General features: G+C 33.8%; 1 long non-coding RNA gene across 1 annotated transcript; it reads right to left on the minus strand.

Annotated features, from left to right (window-relative positions):
* Positions 1-15,128: 15,128 nt before the first annotated feature.
* LOC150033592 (uncharacterized) lies at positions 15,129-17,267 on the minus strand. Its single transcript, XR_016532353.1, has 3 exons — positions 16,283-17,267; positions 15,578-16,196; positions 15,129-15,371 (listed from the first exon to the last, which is right to left on the minus strand). It is a non-coding gene; the product is annotated as an uncharacterized LOC150033592 (long non-coding RNA).
* Between the last annotated feature and the right edge of the window lie 2,595 nt (positions 17,268-19,862).

The following is a 19,862-nucleotide window of genomic DNA, read 5'->3' on the forward strand; positions in this document are numbered from 1 at the left end:
TATCAGTTTGTGTTTAATTATTTATGCATGTGATGTATATTAAAATTAAATAAATCTTGTATGTGCATATAGTATGCCATGTAAATTTAAAATCCCACCATAAGAAGCATGTTACAAGCATTGAAAGTATGTTATAAGGTGTTATAATATATATGCATGTTTAGGGTTTCAGATATTTTTATATAAGTGTCATATTAAATCATGTATCTGTGTATGTTATGGATGTACATCATGTCTAAAGTTTTATAAGTTGTTACAAAATTGGCTTAGACATTTAAAATCCATAACAAAGATAAGTTGCATACTCACGTAGGTTAACCACTTGTTTTAATAGTTAAAATAGGTGTTATCTTATAAAACTTGGGTTACAAACTCAACTGGTATATATTCCTGTCTAAGGCTGGAGGTATTTAAGTTGACAGTCTACATAACACCTCCTACCTGGGATTATGACCGAATAATTGAGCGTTGTTAATCAGTTTTATGAGCAAACGTGAGCGGTGTGAGGTTTTAAAACTGATTTATCACCTAGGCATAGCAGGTTAAATTCAAATATAAATGTTATACTTGGATAAACATATAGACTTAGGTTGTTTAATTAATCGGAACAAACCTAAGTAAAGATATACCCAAACAAATGTTAGGACACTTCAATGGGAGTTTAATAGCATATATGATATGCTATCAGAATATTTCAGTGGGAATTTAATAATGCTTCAATGAGAGATTAATAATATATATGATATGTTATTTTTAGTTCTCACGTTTCTAAGAGTTCACTTCGAGATTCATACTTCACTTCGTGTCGATTAGACCTCAGCTGCTCCATTCGAAAAGTATTTGCATTAAAGGAATGAACCCAATTAATATGAATCTCATTCATATTAATTCAAAATTTCAATTGCTATGATACTCCAGTGAATCAGAATAAAAACCACCGAAGGGTGATCAGTCATGCCTTCACTGGATTGAGACATTCTCAACCAATTGTTACACCAGAATAACTCTTATTCCTATAACAATTATTTACCATTTATTTGGTCAATAAATCATTAACTTGCTTAACAATTTCTTGTAAATGTGACTCTCCATTTTAGACTTTAGAGTTCTACCCCAATGAGTCAATCGCAGGGAAAAACCGATTGGGGTAAAAACTAAAGCAATCTTATCCATTTATGGAGCTCGACCTAATATTGACCTAATACACAAACCATCAAAATGGAATGCTCTCGGGGTGCCTCAAGGCCGTGTAAAAAGATCTCATGATGCAAACAAATGAAAGAGATCTAGGATATGTTGACACATATCCTTCTTCCACTTACTATAAATACTTTCTCCATTCACCTTGATATTGACCTATGCAAACACCATCCGAAGGGAGAAGCTTCCAGGGCGTCTCGAGGCCAATCATGAGCCTCACGGTGTGAATTTTTATGGAGAACGTGAGTGAAAAATGACATATCATATACATATTTTTCCTCCCACTAAGTATTTTACAAACGAGGGTTCATTATTTAGGTAAATTAGACTAATAAATTTACCAAAGTGAATTTTTAAATTGACCAAATATAATTCTTATATTGATTAGTTTAACAATATATGATTCTTGTTTATTAAACACTTTAATAAACCTAATCATTCATTGCATGCTTATAACATTATTGTCTAATTCACCTTTCAGGTCGGTTCCTAAGTAGAGGTGTTCCGTGTCCGTCAGCTTAAACACTTATATCAATTTAATTAATGAAAAATAAACAAATACATTTAGTTATTACAAATTAATAATTAATAAATCATAAAATTGCATTGAAGAACTGCTTGGAGCACTTGAAACCAAGACTTGGAACTGCCTCACGTTCAGAGCATCACGATGTTGGCATTTGATTTGCCGTAGCATAGCACTACGCTGCTCATAACATTACGATGCTCTGCATAGCATTGCAATGTTGTGACTAGAGCGTTGCAACGCTGAGCCCTCTGCCTTAAGGCAAACATTGTAACGCTCTAGCCTTTTACGCTCCAAGGCAAACTATCTGCTATGCTTCACCCGTTCATATGAATTTCTCTATTCTTGCTCCAAATTTCTCCAAATTGAAGGCAGAACACCATCACAAACGACACAAACTTATATACATACTCGACTGTAAGAAATTAATGCCCAAAAATACGATGGGCCCTTATAAACCGACTCCATTAAGCAGTAAATTGCTATGCCAATTTCAAAACCATCCAATATGCAAAAACCAGAACATTCAACATTCATAATGCAGAACATTTACTCATAATACTGTGAAGTAAAGTTCGAAAACAAAATTTAGAGATTCGAGATGGCTCTGATACCAATTGAAGAGATTGGAATTTCCTGCAACGGAAGCAATTGGTTGTCGTTGTCTCTAAATTTTGTTTAACATAACATACAGAATAATCCAGAGTAATAGAAACTAACGAATGTACATTAACTTAAGCATGTTGCTATTGAGAAAATACAAAGAGGAGAAGAGGGATAGGATATCACATACCATTGAAGAACACTGTCATTTTCCCTTCCTCTCACAAACACAATCACAGGTTGCTTCTCTCGATCTCTCGAACATTCAACCACGAACACAACGTACGGGATGAAGAGGACACTACCACAAAGTCTTCCTCGTTATTCTCAGGGACAAGAATCATGTAGAGTTTCATGGGCTTACACTCAATCTTGGTAAGAGGGGAAGAATGAGAGCTTGAGAGATCACAGCGAGACCTAGAGGAAGAAGATGACCTTCTCTCTCTTTTTTCCCCGTCTTTTTCACGCTCTTGAGAGGTTGAGGGGGGTCGAGCGAGTCAAAATAAACTCCCTCCTTTTTTTTTTCTTAAATTTCAAAATTCAAAATAATATGAATTTCAACATGATATATATATATACACACACACAAAAAAAAAAATTAAACTATATATTTTATCACATATAACATATAACCTATAGTTTATATTATATCACATACAATATAACCTAAGTTTTTATATAAATCACATTCATATAAATTAATATTTGAAACACATTCAAATAACAATCTCTCTCATCAAACTATATAGTTTCAATATGAATCATATTCACATTAATTTTAACATATAGTTTCTATATGAATCATATTCATATAACTAATATTTAAATCATATTCAGATATTTATTTCTCTCATAAAGCAATATAAATTTAATATTAATCATATTCATATTAATTTTAATATATAGTTTTTATATGAATCATATTCATATAAATAATATTTGAATCATATTCAAATATTTATTTCTCTTATAAAACTATAAATTTAATATGAATCATATTCACATTAATTTTAACATATATTTTCTATATGAATCATATTCATATAAATAATATTTGAATCATATTCAAATATTTATTTCTCTCATAAAACTATATAATGTATCAACATATATTATTTAATTATATCTTATACAATTAATTCCCTTTAATTGATTTGAACAATTCAAATTAAACCAAAATCAATTTGATTCTCATTAGATCTTATTGAACTAACAATGAGATCTTATGGACCTATAAATTTAAACTTCAATGATACTTGATAATTAATTAACCTCATTAATTGAATTAATAGACTTTCATTAATTGTCGATCGATCCACTAAAAACCGATAGTTGTAGTCTTCGCACTATAGATATATTTTTGTGTCCATTGAATATAACCAATCAACAGTGCATTGACCTTTCACAAATTGCTCGTAAGTACAGTTGGGTCAAATTACAATTTTACCCCTATAGTTACATCAAGCTTTTAAGTACCACTGATCCCTCTAATACACAATTAGTCATAGTCTAACTATAACTGAACCCCTTTCGGGCCAGAAGATGGTGAGGCGCCTCATTGTTCAAGCCCCGAAATCAGCCCTTAAGGGAGCAATTTATCTACTTACCTATAACAATAGGGAAGGAATGAATTCCTTCTTGTGATGCTGTGTTTTCAGCTCCTCAATCAAACAAATTCTCAAAATGGTAGGCTTATTGAGTCAGTGAATTTGGCCACTCTCACTCATATAAATCAAAGGACCGCCCTCATAGGCAAGAGTTTACAACCCACTCAAGATTCAGGTCAAGTTACCTATGGTTATTCTAGTGAAATGTAAGTCTCTCCTAGCAACAGTGTTATAAAGAGAGACTATGCATTTCGTGGTCCGATCTTATACAAACTCTTCGTATAGGATACCCTCGCTCACATGTCTTCACATGAATGATCAGGATTAGATCAATTGTAGCACTTTACAATAATTGTAACAACTACAAAGCGGGTTGTATCACGTAGTGTTACTAGGATAATGTATCCAACTTTAACCATATACTACAGACCATTTAGATTATCACGTAAACATGATCCACCTGTATATCTCCACATGCATGTTTAAGTTACATCAGATAATCTTTGATCTTTGTTTAATCGATTATTGCATATTAAATTAATCGACCATTGATTCAAATAACATATAACTACGAGGCTTCAGGGAAAACATCCTAACAATATAGAAAGAACAATCTCAATTAAAGGAGCATATCATTAACAGAAATTACAGGTTGAAAAACCTCATGTAAAGGAGAAAAAGTAATCTCAGGCTAAAAGACAGAAACTATAGGCTAAGAAACTTCATTAACACAGTCAGAAGACTGCACAGTCTGATAAAAGGAAGCATCAAGAGCAGGATATGGCAACAAAAAATCAATAAAGTCATCAAACAACGAATTTGTATCATTCAAACCTTGAAAATGAAATTTTGTCTCATGAAAAAACATCATCTTTGGAAATAATAATATTCTTGTTGACAATGTCGTAAAGACGATACCCTTTAATACCAGATGGATAGCCAAGGAAGACATGAGCAACCCACGTGGATCAAATTTCGAACAGTGCACTAATAATGTAGAAACATAACAGAGTTATCCAAACACTCTTAAGCAATCGTAATAAATTGGAGTCCCATATAGAACTGTAGAAAGATTCGAGAGCAAAGGCATTAGAGTTTGATTAATCAAATAAGTTACAGCTAATACATAATTTCCCTAAAACCTTGAAGGTACCCAAGACTAAAAAATAATACTATGACAACATCAAGAAAATGTTGATGCTTATGCTCAACAATAGAATTTTGCTGAGGCCTCTCGACACAAGAATATTGATGCACAACCCCTTTGGTAGCAAATAAATCATCAAACTTAAGTTCAGGGGTATTGTAAGATCTAAACACCTTTATAATTTTAGAATATTGGGTCTCATTCATTTTAAAAAAGGAAGGAATGAGATGAAGTGCATCAGATTTTTCTTTCATAAGAACAATCATCAACTAAAGTTAGAAAAATATCGTTGACCAGAATATGTAGGCAATTTGAAGGGTCCCCAAAGATCATAATAAATGAGATTAAAGAAAATATGAGGAGATGCATGATTATGTGAAGTAAAAGTCAACCTTTGTTGTTTAATAAGAGGACAAATGTCACAATCATTATGAAGAACATCAGTAAATGACAAAACATCTTTCAAAGTCAGCAAACATTTATTTGATAAATGTCCTAATCTATTGTACCAAGCAATAGAAGTAAAAACAGAGGTCACAATAGAAGAAGAAACATGTTGCATATTTGGTGTGCCACAAACCATAAGCAAGGCTAATTTTTCCTGTATCATACGATAAGTGTTATGATTGATGCCCTAAATTTCGTAGGGTCTTATAGTTTGTAAACATTTTATGAATAAGCTCTTATGTGATTAATAATATATGATATTTTTATTCACTTTGTCTATAAAATATGTGATATTTTAGTTGCATTAACCACAAACCAATAAACTAACATCCAAGGTTATCATTGTAACTTAAACACGTATGTGGTGACATATACATGGATCATGTTTAAGTGATAACCTAAATGGTCTGTAGTATATGGAAAAGGTTGGGTACCTTATCTTGGTGACACTACAAGTATGGCCCGCTTTGTATGTGTTACAATTGTTATAAAGTTCTACAAATTATATGATCCTGATCATTCATGTATTAGACATACGAGTGGGGATATTCTATACAAAAGAGTTTGTATAAGATCGACCACGAAATTTTTAGTCTCATTATATAATATCGTTCATAATAGAGACTTTCATTTCACTAATATGACCATAGGTAACATGACCTAAATCCTGAGTGGTTGTGAACTTCTGCCTGTAAAGGCGGTCTTTTGATTTGTATGGGTGAGAGTGGCCAGATCGCAGACTCAACAAGCCTACCATTTTGGAGATTCGTCTAATTGGGGAGCTGAGAACACAACTACACAATATGGAATTTATTTCTTGGCCAAAGCAGGGGTAAGTAGATAAATTGCTCCCTTGAGGGATGATTCCAGGTCTTGAACAATGTGACGCCACACCCTTTCCTGGCCAGAGAGAAGTCTAGTCATAGTAGAACTATGATTTATTGTTTATTAGAGAGATCAGTGGTACTTAAGGAGTTAAATGTAACTATAGAGGCAAAACGATAATTTGGCCCAACTGTACTTACGAGCAATTTGTGAAGGGTCGTCATACTGTTGATTTGTTATATCCAATGGACACATAAATATATCTATAGTGCAAAGAGTGCAACTGTCGGTCTTTAGTGAAGTGTCGGACAGTTAACGGATGGTGGGTAATGTAATTAAATACTTTAATTAATTATTCATGTACCATTGGAGCTTCAAGCTACAAGTCCATAAGATCCCCTTAGTAGCTCAAAAGGATTTAGTTGAGAATCAGTTTTTGGGATAATTTGAATTGTTCAAATTAATAAGAGAGAATTTAAGTATATATGATATAATTGTTATAATGTATTTGATATATTATAGTTTAATTCGATGAAATAAATATTTGAATGAGATTCAAATATATTTTCTATGAATGTGATTCATAGTTATTAAATTTAATATAAATATGATTTATATTAAATGTCATAAAATAGAGAAAATAAACTATATTTTATATTGTATATGATACAATATTAAAACTATAGGTTATGTGTTATATTTGATATAACATATAGTTTAATATAAATATGATATAATAAGTTAGTTATCATATTTATTTATATTGTTTTATTATTTTGAATAATAAATTTCTACTCTCTCTCTAATTACCTTAGTGGGTGGTTAATTGGTTTTGTGGCAAAAAGGAATAAAAAGAAAAATAAGTTTTCTTCTTCTTGCTAGACATATGAACTTATACACAATTGAAGTTTTTGCAATACGATTGAATCACATAAATGTTCTGTGTTTCTTCAATCTTCTTCCTCCTCCAAACTCAAACAAACCCTCCAAACCATAATAGTCAGAGCCCACCACTGCTAGGTTCTCACCCTAAGAATACCAAGGTTTCATTGTGGTAGTGTCTCCATTTGGTTCGTGAAGTTCTTGAAGAAGGTCTTCAAGTTTTTCTTGAGTTCGAGGATCATGACCATTCGAGGGATATACACGAAGAAAGGTTCTTCAAAGGTGATATCTCTTAAACCCTTTTTCTTTGTAAAAAAAAAACATGTTGTAATTTATTTATAAATGCATATCTTGTATGTTTACTGCAAATTTAGTTTTCAATAAAAATAAATTTAGACGATTCGTTTCTGCTTAAGGATCTCTGTAAAACGAGTTCCTTTAATAAACATAAAAAAAAGCCAAGGAATAAGGCCCATCTTGCAACAAACAACCGATAGAAATGAGGTTAAATTGAAATTTAGGAACAAACAGAACATCCTTTTATACTAACTGGTTAGAAATATGAATATCATTAATATAATCAACTTGAATCTTGAACTTGGTAGGAAGTACATAAATATTCCTAATTTGTCGCCAATTGCGAAACAACTCACGATAATAAGAGACATGTCGAGAAGCCCCAAAATTAAGTATCCAAACATTATAAGACAATGTAACAGGATTAGAAGATAGAGAACATATACCTGTTACATGAGCAGTAACTGAAGCAACAACAATAGATTTAGTCTTAGCAGCTTGGAGATGAGAAGAAAGCATATCCATGAGTTGATATATTGAGAAGCATTCAAGCTTGAGAAAAAAATTGGAGTTCTTGAAGTAATTCCAGTAGCAACAGGAACATAAGTACTCTTAGTAGTAGTAGGGGAATTCAAAGATTCATCACCAGCAAAAGAGTTCCAAGATCAAAACTTATAATCTGGAGGATAACCATGCAATTTGTAACAATGATGAATAGTATGTCCTTTAATACCATGATTCAAGCAAACAAGAAGAGAACGTTGATTATCTTTTTTGCAGTTACGATAAGAAGTGACCTTTAGAGAATCAAAATCAGTCATAAAAGCAGGAATATCCACAGAGGAAACAATATCAATCGATCTTTGATGTTCTCTTGAATAACAAGGGAAAAAACTTTAGAAATTACAGGTAGGGGTGTACACAAAGTCACTGTAAACCGATCCGGTTGGCTGAAACTGATCGTTTTGAAGGCTTCGGCCAGAATTTTAACATGGTAGGTCGGTTGTTGGTTTCTTGAAGTAATTTTAGCATGGTCGGTCAATTTTTTATTATTGGTTCCAGTTCCAATCTAGAGTTCGTGTTTCACTACTTCCGATCTGGCGTTCGTGCTTCCAGTTCAGGCGTTTGTGTTTCACTGCTTCGTACTTCCAGTTCTGGTCCGACGTTCATGCTTCACTGCTTCCAGTTTGGCGTTCGTGCTTCCAATTCCAGCATTCATGCTTCCGGAGTTGGAGAGTTCGTTCTTACTTGCTTCTGCCGTTCATTCTTCCACTGTCCACTGTTGAGTGTCCAACCTATTTCTAACAGTGTGCTTCCAGTGTTCCACGACCACCAACAGTGTTCGTTTGCAACTTTAAGTTGGATTCTTCCTAAGAGTACGTTTCATTTCATTCTCTCTAGTCTCTATTTTGGAGCTTACTGTTTTAGTTTTAATGTTGTATTTTTCTAAGAATAACTAAAAATGTTTGTTTTATAAGGTAGATATGGATACACCAGAAAATTTAGCAACAACTCAGGATCAGGATCTAACAGAGGTTCCAATTACAATCAAAGCAACAGCAAGTAGTCCAATAAAGAAGCGTAAGAATACTAAGACCTCTATTGTCTAGGACCATTTTGAGAAAATTAATGATTGTGATCCAGATGACCCTTACGCTAAATGTAAATATTGTGGATAAAGTATGCTTGTCATTCTAAACGAAATGGGACTGGAACCTTGAAAAACCATTTATCAAGTTGTAAGAAAATCCATATCAGAGGAGAGAACCAGTACAAGCACAATTGGTATTCAAACCCAAAGAAGCTATTGGTGAGCCTTTAGTTTGTAGAGTTGTTAGAGAGCCCTTGCTAAGATAGTGATTTTAAATGAATTACCTTTTAGGTTTGTGGAGGGCATTGGTTTTCAAAGATTCATAAACAAATTGATTGCAACTTCCATCCCGAATAACCATGGCTAGGGATTTGCTTAAGATTTATGTTACTCTCACTACTAATTGTTGGACTTCTGGACAAAACATGAATTATATGGTGTTAACTGACCATTTCATTGATTTACATAAGAGGATTCTTAGTTTTACTGCCATTGAAAATTATAGAGGTGAAACCATAGATAGGACCATTGAAAATAATTTAAAGAGTTGGGGTATTGATAAAGTTATGACTTTGATTGTTGTTAATGCAAGCTCAAATGATACCGTTGTGGCTTATCTTGTTAAGAGATTTAGTAGTGGGTTGTTATTGAAAGGTAAATTTTTGCATATTAGATTTTGTGCCCATATGCTGAATCTTATTGTTTATAATGCATTTAAGGAGCATTATGAGTGCATTAGTAGAATTCACAATGTCGTTAGATTTATGAGGTCTTCTCCTGCACGAGCTATAAAATTTAAATAGTGTATTGAAATTGAAAAGATTGCTTGTAAGAGTTTAGTGTGCCTTAACATTAGCACTAGATGAAACTTTACGTATATGATGCTTAATACGGCTACTAAGTTTGAAAAAGCATTTGATAGATTGGAGGACGAAGAACCCACTTTTGCAAGTGAGTGGCAACCTACCAAAGATGATTGGGAGAATGATCGGATGTTGGTTAGGTTTTTGGAAGTGTTTTACAATTTCACTTTAAAAAATTCAGGCTCTTTGTATAGTACTTCCAATGTGATTTTCCTCCAAATTAGCACCATTCATAATTGCATACAAGAAAATTCCATGGATAATGAAAATCCAATTCTTGTGAATGTGGCTAAGAGCATGGAGACTAAGTTTGATAAATTTTGGGAAAATAATGAGAAGACTAATTTGCTATTGTATGTTGTTGTTGTGTTAGATCCACGATATAAGTTAAGTTTTTTATCATATTATTTCAACAAGTTGTTAGAGCCAACTGAAGCTAAAAACATGACAAATAAAGTGGAGGATGTTTTGAGAAGACTCTTCAATGTATATAGTTCGTCTTGTTTTTGTGGGAATGGGAATAATAGTGTGTTTGCTAATATGGCTAGGGATGGGGTTCCAATTCAAACAATGGGTGTAGAGGAAAAATATAGATTTGCTTCAAGATTCTCAAGTGTTGACGCGACCCATTTTGATAAGGCGAATGAACTTGATGTGTATTTGTTTGAAGCTCTTGTTAAGAATGATCCAACCTTTGACATACTTAATTGGTGGAAGCATAATAGTCATCAGTTTGAAATTCTTAGTACACTAAGTAAAGATATATTGGCAATCCCAATATCGATAGTAGCATCTGAGTCCGTTTTTAGTACTGGAGGATGTAGTTGACTCATCATGTTTTTCATTGGCTCCTACAACGGTCGAGGCTCTTATATGTACTCAAAATTGGCTCAATTCTAAATCGATAGATATTGATCTTTACAAACTATTCGAGGAAGACTCAACGGTTGAAGAAGGTATTGTATTGGTTTTACTTTTTTTTTTTTACAATTATTAAGATAAGAATTGAGAAATCATAAATGATGTTGACTTATTATTATTATTTTTGTATATTTGCTAATTTTGTAGGATTCAGAATGATCATGGATGAGGAAAAAGACATTGAAGACTCTGAAGACTTTTTGACTTTGACTTCTTCGATTGAATTTTAATTTGGACTTGTTATGTATTTCCCTTTTCATTTGGACTTATGTTATGTGGTGCCATGGTGTGTATTTCTTATGTTATTTTGGACTTATGTTATATAATATCTAATATGTAGTATGTAATATGTATTTTCTATCTTGTTTGGTGGCTAGATGTTATGTCTGACTTTGACTTATGCAATATGTATGAGAAAAAGAAATTGAGAACATGACTTAATATGTATTTGTATGAGTCTATGACTTATTTTGTACTTATGTAATATGTAATATGTGTGATTCTTTTCTAATGTTTTTGTTTAAAACGCCGATTTTAAAATAACTTCCAATGGCACTTGGCAGCCCTAGATTAGATGTACAACCTTAGTTGTGGTCCACATCTAACAAAATAAGGAATATTGGGTCCAAATTTGAAATTCCTAATCAAATGACCAACACTAAGTATGCTTGCCAATTTTCAAAAAAATTTGAACAAAACGAAGTCATTATAATTTGGATAGGAAGGAGGAGGGAAAAAAGAAAGGAAGAAAAAAAGAAGAAGGAGACCCCCCCCCCCCCAAAAAAACCGACCGATCGTCGGTCAGTTTTTAAAGTAGAATTCCTACAATTTGGTTCCAGGAACATACAAATCGACTGGTTGGTTTTCGATGTCGATTTCCTCTAAAAATCGACACCGACTGACCGATGTATAACCCTAATTGCAGGAATTGGATCCATAAGCAATATTTGTGTCCTAACAATAGTATATTCATCATTGAGTCCCATTAGAAAAATCATGACGAACTCAACATTGAAGTGTTCGAGAAAGGACTTTAATCCACCATAAGTACAATCATTTGGGGGATGAAAATCAACTAATTCTTGCCAGATTGTTTTCGACTTTGTATAATAAACTTCAATCAACTGCATACTCTGACGTGTTGTAGCCAATTCCTTGTGTAACTGATAAATTAGAGGACCATCACCTTATTTGAAACAATTGCGAAGTTCATCCCAAATTTCCTTCATCGATCCATTATAGACAAGGCTCGCAATGATATCCTTAAAAACATAGTTCAAGATCCATGAGGCTATGATGTATTGTTACATTCCCAAGAAAAAAGTAAACTTCCTTCCGATTTTGGCTTCTGGATAGATCTGCAAATGAAACCTACTTTGTTTTTTCCAGAAAGCACCATTAACAAAGCACGACTCCAGGAAGCATGATTACTCACTCCAAGAAGAGATTGTGTGACTAAAACAGATGTAGGCATAAAAGAATGGTGAATTAGGTAAGTATTAGTTAAGAATGAAGAAGACCAAAGTTTGGCTGGGAATTTCTGAGTCCTTTGGACTTCCCTTTTCTCTTTTTCTTGTATGTATTATTACCTCAATAATCAAATGAATTCTACAGCATACTCTTTATACAAGTTTTGACCTAATTCTAGCCATGGTAATAATACAAGAAGAGATAGGAATATTACAAGTGGCACACTGTGATTGGAGAGTGGTAAACCAATTTCTAACTACCTTGGTGAGTCACCCTTCTTCCTCTTCCTTGGCCTTTGCTTTTTCATTTCTTATTTCTTTTCTAACATCCCCCCTCAAACTAGAGGGTACTTCAAGTACTCCTAGTTTGGCTCGTAATGTATAGAAGTGTGTGTTGTTGAGTGGCTTTGTGAGGCCGTCGGCAATTTGATTAGTCGATGGTACATAGTGAATATTGATATGGCCTTTGAGATCATGGTCTTGGATGAAGTGAAGATCAATTTCGATATGTTTAGTTCAAAAATGAAACACCGGATTTACTGCTAATGCACCTGCGCCTAAGTTGTCACACCATATAGTAGGTCTAATGTTGGACTTTAATCTCATTTCACCTTATAACGACCCAAGTTCAGGAGGGGTACATGAATGAACCAGTATCACATCCGAACGAGAAGGATCCTGAGGACATAAAAGTATGGTTAAGAAAGGCTTAAAAGAATTGAAAGTTACTACCTATACCAACAAGGTGTACCTTCTTTTTCGGTGGCTCAATCATAAAAACTCTAAAGTTAAGCGTGCTTAGCTTGGAGCAATCCTATGTTGGGTGACCTCCTAGGAATTTTCCTAAGATGTATGTGAGTGAGGACAAGGTGCACTTTACATAGCCTGGTGGTTGGCTCATATACATTTACTCAGTTAATCGACCATTTAGGAATGCATGATCGTTGATGATTTTACCATAGGGCTAAACGTTTCAAAGAAATCAACTCCATGATGTTGATGAAACCCCTTTGTTACCAATCGTGCCTTGTACCTCTATATTATTCCATCCATGTTTCTTTTGAGGCGAAATATCCACTTGTTTCCAACAACCATCTCAAACATCCAGTTTTAGCTCGAGTGATCATAGGATGAGTCGGAGCAGGTGGGGGATGGGTGGTGATGGTTGGTTGGGATGGACCTGTAGGGGCTGAGGTAGATTGAGGATGTAGTGTCTAATGTAGGACTGGGCTGAAATGTCGTCAGAGAGTGTTTGACGTGGGGTCTCAGATGGGGGTTGGTGTGATGCATACTATTGTGAGGGTGTCTGGTTTTTGGAGGGTAAGGTTCGAAGGATAGTCGGTGACTAAGGTAGAGCATTGAGGATGGGTTGAAGGCTCGGGACTAATGATTCATTGAGGTGTGTAGATATGGTTGGGGTTGTCGCATAGACGATCGTGTTAGACGATGGATGGTCCACGATCAATGGGCTTACTGCAATTGTCTTGTCTTTGTTCTGTACAATCAATCTACACGATAAGGACTGGGCGATCGTCTTGTCTTTGGCCTATGCGATCGTACTAAAAGATGAGGTCTGAACGATCGTGTTGTCTTTTGGCTGGACGATCGTTCTAGACGATGGACTCTAAACGATCGTATTGTCTTATGTCTAGGCGATCGTTCTATACAATGGGACCTGAACGATCATATCGTCTTACATCTAGACGATCGTTCTACATGACAAGGCCTGAACGATCGTGTTGTCTTTTGTCTAAGCGTTCGTACTAAATGATGGAGGCTGAATGATCGTATTGCTTGCCATCTGGGCGATCGTTCTCTGCGATCATGTTGTCGCAACGATTGTTCTCTGCGATCGTGTTGTCTCAACAATCATTGTGTCTTTTATAAAGCCTGTCATCTGGGCGATCGGACTCAACGATGGTTGTTTAACTATCGTTAACCCGGTCGTCTGGACGATCGTTGTGCACGATTGATTTGCAAATGGAAATTCTTGTTCATTAAACTTCACATGTCGGCTTATATAGATCCTACCGGATGGACTGAGGCATCTGTACCCTTTGTGAAGTGAGCTGGGACCAATGTACACACATTTCTCTTAGTATAATTGGAATTTTTTACTGTGATAAGGCCGTAGATGCGGGTAGCAGGCACACCCAAAGGTCCTGAGATTAAGAAAATCAAGGTTAGACCCAAATAATACAGCAGCGGGTGATTTACCTTGTAAGACGGAGGTAGGCATGCCATTAATGAGATAGGCAGCAGTGGAGAATGCCTCCCACCAAAAGCTTAAAGGCATGGACGCCTGTGCAAGCAGCGTGAGCCCTGTTTCTATAATGTGCCAATGCTTGCGCTCGGCCCTGCCATTTTTTGCTGAGGTATATGGACAGGACTTCCGAGTTAAAATCCCTTTGGTCTGACATAGGTGATGTATTTTGTCATATTCTTTCCCATCATCTGACTGTAATTTCTTTATGCCGATGTTGAATTGAGTTTGTATTAGTTGTAAAAAATGTTGAAAGGCTACCAGTGTTTCACTTTTCTGTTTCAGAGGATATAGCCACACATATCTGCTATAATCTTCTAAGAAGGAAATATAATATCGATATCCATCAGTGGATTCAAAAGAAGCAGACCCCCATATATCAGCATGTATTAATTCAAGTATTTGAGAAGCTTGAGACTGAGAATTTGGAAACGGTAAGGCAGATAACTTTCCCAATTGACAAGAATGAAAAAACTGATTTCCTTCATTTGATTTAACAGGGAGTTTACATTCTCTAATCACATATTCTAAAATTTTGACTGATGGATGTCCTAATCTCCTATGCCAAACAGCTCTTGACTCAACTACATTAATCTTCACTCTTGATAGAATTAAGGCAGTTGACTGATTATTTTTGTACTGACTGATCTTTGGTCCTCTGCAGCATCATGTTTCACTCCAGCCCTTGGTCAAGCTCCCATTTCAGCAATATTCTGCCCGTATCCTTCTCCTTAATGACACAACAACCAGTGTAAAATTCAACTACCACAGCATTATCATGTGCTAACTTTGATATACTAATGAGATTCTTGGCTATATTAGGCACACACAAGACATCATGCAAGATAAAGTCATTCCTTCCATCAGACAAGTAAGATTGACCAATGTGAATTATGTGTAGTTGTTCACCATTACCTACAGTTACCAATTCATTACCTCCATATTCAGTTGGATTATTGATATTGTTGTAGTCTGGAATGACTGGTTGGTAGCCCCACTGTCTATGTACCAATTTGGATCAATTACCGTTTCTGGTGTGGCCATGAAGGGGTTGGAGGGCTGAGCTGCCGTGAATAGGGCAGTTGTGTTGTTGTTGAGGCCGACTGACCCTTGGTTTCCTCTACCTTATCCAGTCGTCTGTGAGTATTCTTTTTCATATCTATGATAACACACCAAGGCTAAGTGACCATACTTTCCGCAAACTTGGCATGTTGGTTTGTTTGAATTATTGTGGTGACCTCTTCCTCTACTTCGACCACCTCCTTGTCCATTAAATGGGTTTTGATTGTTGTTACTGCCTTTGGAGCTATTTTCCTATTGTCGACCTCCATTAAATGAGGGATTGAAGTGTGGTTTGCCACCATTTGGATTCCTGTTAAATGCTACATTGACAAAAGGTTGTTGTGCAAAGGTACTATGTATTTTGATAGAGTTTTGATGCTTCAATCTTTTTTCATAAGACAATAACTCAAATTGCATATCTAGCCATGATATACCTGGTTTACCTTGGATGCCTACTAACCGGATTGGATTCTTCATCTAGCCCAAGAAGAACCTGTGAGATAAGAGCTCTTGTTGATATAGGGCTGCCAGCTTGTGGTAGATTGTCGGAATGAAGTTTCATGAGTTTGAGATACTCACTCATCTTTTGGCCTCCTTTCCTTATTTGTTGAAAGAGTTGTCTCAGGTAATCTTCTTCTACTCTTGATTGAACTCTAAACAGCTCCTAAATAGCCTGCCACAATTCCTTGGCAGTTTCATATCCCATGAGTTGAACAGCTACATCCGGTGTCATCGAATTGTACAGCCATCCCAGCAAGAGTTGGTCGACTGCAAGCCAGAATTCATATTGTGGGTTGAGTGATCGTTCCTCTAATGAGCTCACTCTGTCATCGCTGGTCAGTTGAGAGCTTGAACTTGCTTCAGAGGTGATCGGAATGAACATGGGTGGGCAGGGTATTTTATCGGAGAGGTGGCCTTCAAGTTTGTAACTCCTGAGGATCGGAAATGTGAGGGTCTTCCACAACATGAAGTTCCCTCGTTCAAGCTTTGTGGTGGTGAGTTGATTGAGCGGCAGTATAGTGAACTTAACAGCTCCTGCGGAGGTATTGTTTCCGATGAAGATGGCGTCGGACATTTTTGGCTTTGATACCAAGTTAAGAATAAAGAAGACTGAAAGTTTGGTTGGGAATTTCTGAGTCCTTTGGACTTCCCTTTTCTCTTTTTCTTGTATGTATTATTACCTCAATAATCAAATGAATTCTACAACATACTCTTTATACAAGTTTTGACCTAATTCTAGCCATGGTGATAATACAAGAAGAAATAGGAATATTACAAGTAGCATACTGTGATTGGAGAGTGGTAAACAAATTTCTAACTACCTTGATGAGTCACCCTTCTTCTTCTTTCTTGACCTTTCCTTTTTCATTTCTTATTTCTTCTCTAACCGTATTCAATTACGCGTCTATAGAATTGTTGAGCGAAGAATCAACAATGGAATCAGAAAATGGATTGGCTGCTACTTTGTCCGCCATTGATGTGCTTCGAAGAAGGGTAGGTAGCGTGGAAAAAATTGAATCAAAGAGAGAGAATGTTCTAATACCATTTTATAGAATGAGAGGAATAATACTTCTCTCTCTTAAATCTTTATTGATATTTGTCGGAATATAAATACATCTCGGAAACATAAGAAAATGATAGTTGTACAACAATACAACTAATAGTCTCTATCTTTTTATTTTCATTTTAGTCTCTATAATTTTAGAATAATATTCTTGACATTTTCTACCTACCCTCTTTAGTTTGAATATATTAATGAGAACAAGCATTTTGAAAATGTGTGAACTAAAATAAATTAAAGCTTGAAGCATAAAGATAAATATGGTATTTAAACATAAATTATCGGTTTAATTTCAAAATCTGTCTTTGAAATTAACTTAATGATATAAATGTATCTAATAGGCCGAATAGTTTTTAATTTATTACCTTATAAATTTATTAACTTTACAAATGTTCGTAAATTTCTAAATTTTTAAATCTTTGACACATTAGATATTTTAAAATTCACATACTTAATAAAACAGTATATTAGAAATTTGGCATTTCATTCAGCACACAATTGAATATTGTGTCTAAGAAGACGACCATAAAGTAGAACTTTTGACTTTACCCATATGTTTATTAATTATTCTAAATTAATTAATAGACATTGACACCAAATATTAAAAATGAATATTTAGTAAAAAATCAAAATTAGGAGTGCAAAATCTGAAATTTAGGATCAAATTGAAACAAAACTCAAATATGAAGAATAAAGTTATATCATTTTAAAACATAAATACTAAATTGAAATAAAAAAATATATTTTTTTCCCATTATTATTATTATTATTATTAGAAGTAAACCAATTACAAGATGTGAATCAAACCTTCGACATTTAAAAAAGGACGACCATATCAATTATCATTGAGATAAGTTTTATTTTGACTGTTTTTATTATTTATTATTATTATTATTATTATTATTATTTGATTTTATCTAATATAATCTTTTTTCTTTTTTTTTTAAGATACCTCTTCAAATATTTTAAAGGCAAAACTGGCCCCGGGGGGGGCGCGGCGTAGAGACCTTTGTCTATCTTAAAACCACTTGTAACTCTAAATTCATTCCCTTTTGCAAATACGACGCCGTTGCCTAATTTTTCAAATAGAGTTCCAAGGGTTTCTATTGGAAAGAGACATTTTTGGCCCTGGACCTGGAGTATTAATTTCTATAAATAATAATAATAATAAAAAAGAATAATAATAATAAAAAAAAAAGAATAATAATAATTAGGCAAAATACGGGAAGGAAAAAAGGATCAAACAAATAAAGATGAAACAGAAAGTTCTGGAAATTTTTGGAAAATTAAAAATAGAGCAGCCGCAGCCTATGAGATGAAGATTAGTCGGTGTAAACTTGGAAATTCAAACAAAGTACAAGGGTAAAATAGGAATTGTATTAAAAAGTAGGCTCGTAACGAATGGGGTTCAAAGTGGAGGCCCAACGGACGACACGTCCATAATAATTCCAAAACCCTAACTAAGCCTGTTCGATACTTATTATTATTATTATCATCATCATTTTCTCAATTTTATTATTATTATTATTCTGAATAAATATCAATTTATATTCCTAAGAATTTGTATTGATTTAAACCCTAAATTAATAATTATATCTATTTAAACCTCAAACTAATAATTGTATTAATTTAAATTCCAAACTTTCATAATTATATAAATTTAAAGTCTAAATTTTCATAAGTGTATAAATTTACACCTTTCTTCAGATCTAGTTTAAAGAATATCATGCAAAACTTTTAGGTCTCATTCGATAACCATTTCTTTGTTTAATTTTTGTTTTTTAAAATTAAGCCTACTTCCCCATTTGTTACAATGATTTTCATTTTTTTTTTAAGTATAGTAGTTGAATTTTTAGTCAAATTCCAAAAATAAAAACAAGTTTTTAAAAGCTATTGTTTTTTAGTTTTCAAAATTGGATTGGTTTTTTTAAACTATTGGTAAAAAGTAGATAACAAATGAATAAATTTGTGAAAGTAGTGTCTATAAGCCTAATTTTTAAAAAAACAAAAATAAAATAGTTATCAAACGAGATATTCTTTTTTTTGTTTTTGGTTTTTGAAAATCAAGCTCATGTTCTTTTATTTTCTTATCATGGTTTGCATTTTTTTTTCACACGAGAGTTGAATTCTTAACCAAAAAATATAAAAATAAAACAAGTTTTTAATTTTTTTTTTTTTTTAGTTTTCAATTTTTGGTTTGATTTTTAAAAACGTGGGTAGAAAATAGATCACAAAACAAGAAACCTAAAGGTGGAATGGGTGTTTGTAGGCTTAATTTTAAAAAACTAAAACAAAAACTCAAATAATTACCAAACGAGACCTTAGTTTTTTATTTTCAATTTTTAAAAATTAAGCCTATAAACACTTATCCCATCTCTAAATTCTTTGTTTTGACATCTATATTTTACCGATGTTTTCAAAAACCAAGTCAAAATTTGAAAACTAAGAAAAAATAGTTATTAAAGCCTTGTTTTTGTTTTTTTGAATTTTTGATAAGAATCAAAGTCTTCTATTCAAGATTGATACGAACTATGGTAAGAAAATTAGAGAAAATAAACGTAACTTTAAAAAACTAAAAATAAAAAATGAAATGATTAC

Source organism: Benincasa hispida, chromosome 9, assembly GCF_027475165.1.
Source record: "Benincasa hispida cultivar pf3 chromosome 9, pf3_genome.v1.1, whole genome shotgun sequence".
Taxonomy (NCBI): domain Eukaryota; kingdom Viridiplantae; phylum Streptophyta; class Magnoliopsida; order Cucurbitales; family Cucurbitaceae; genus Benincasa; species Benincasa hispida.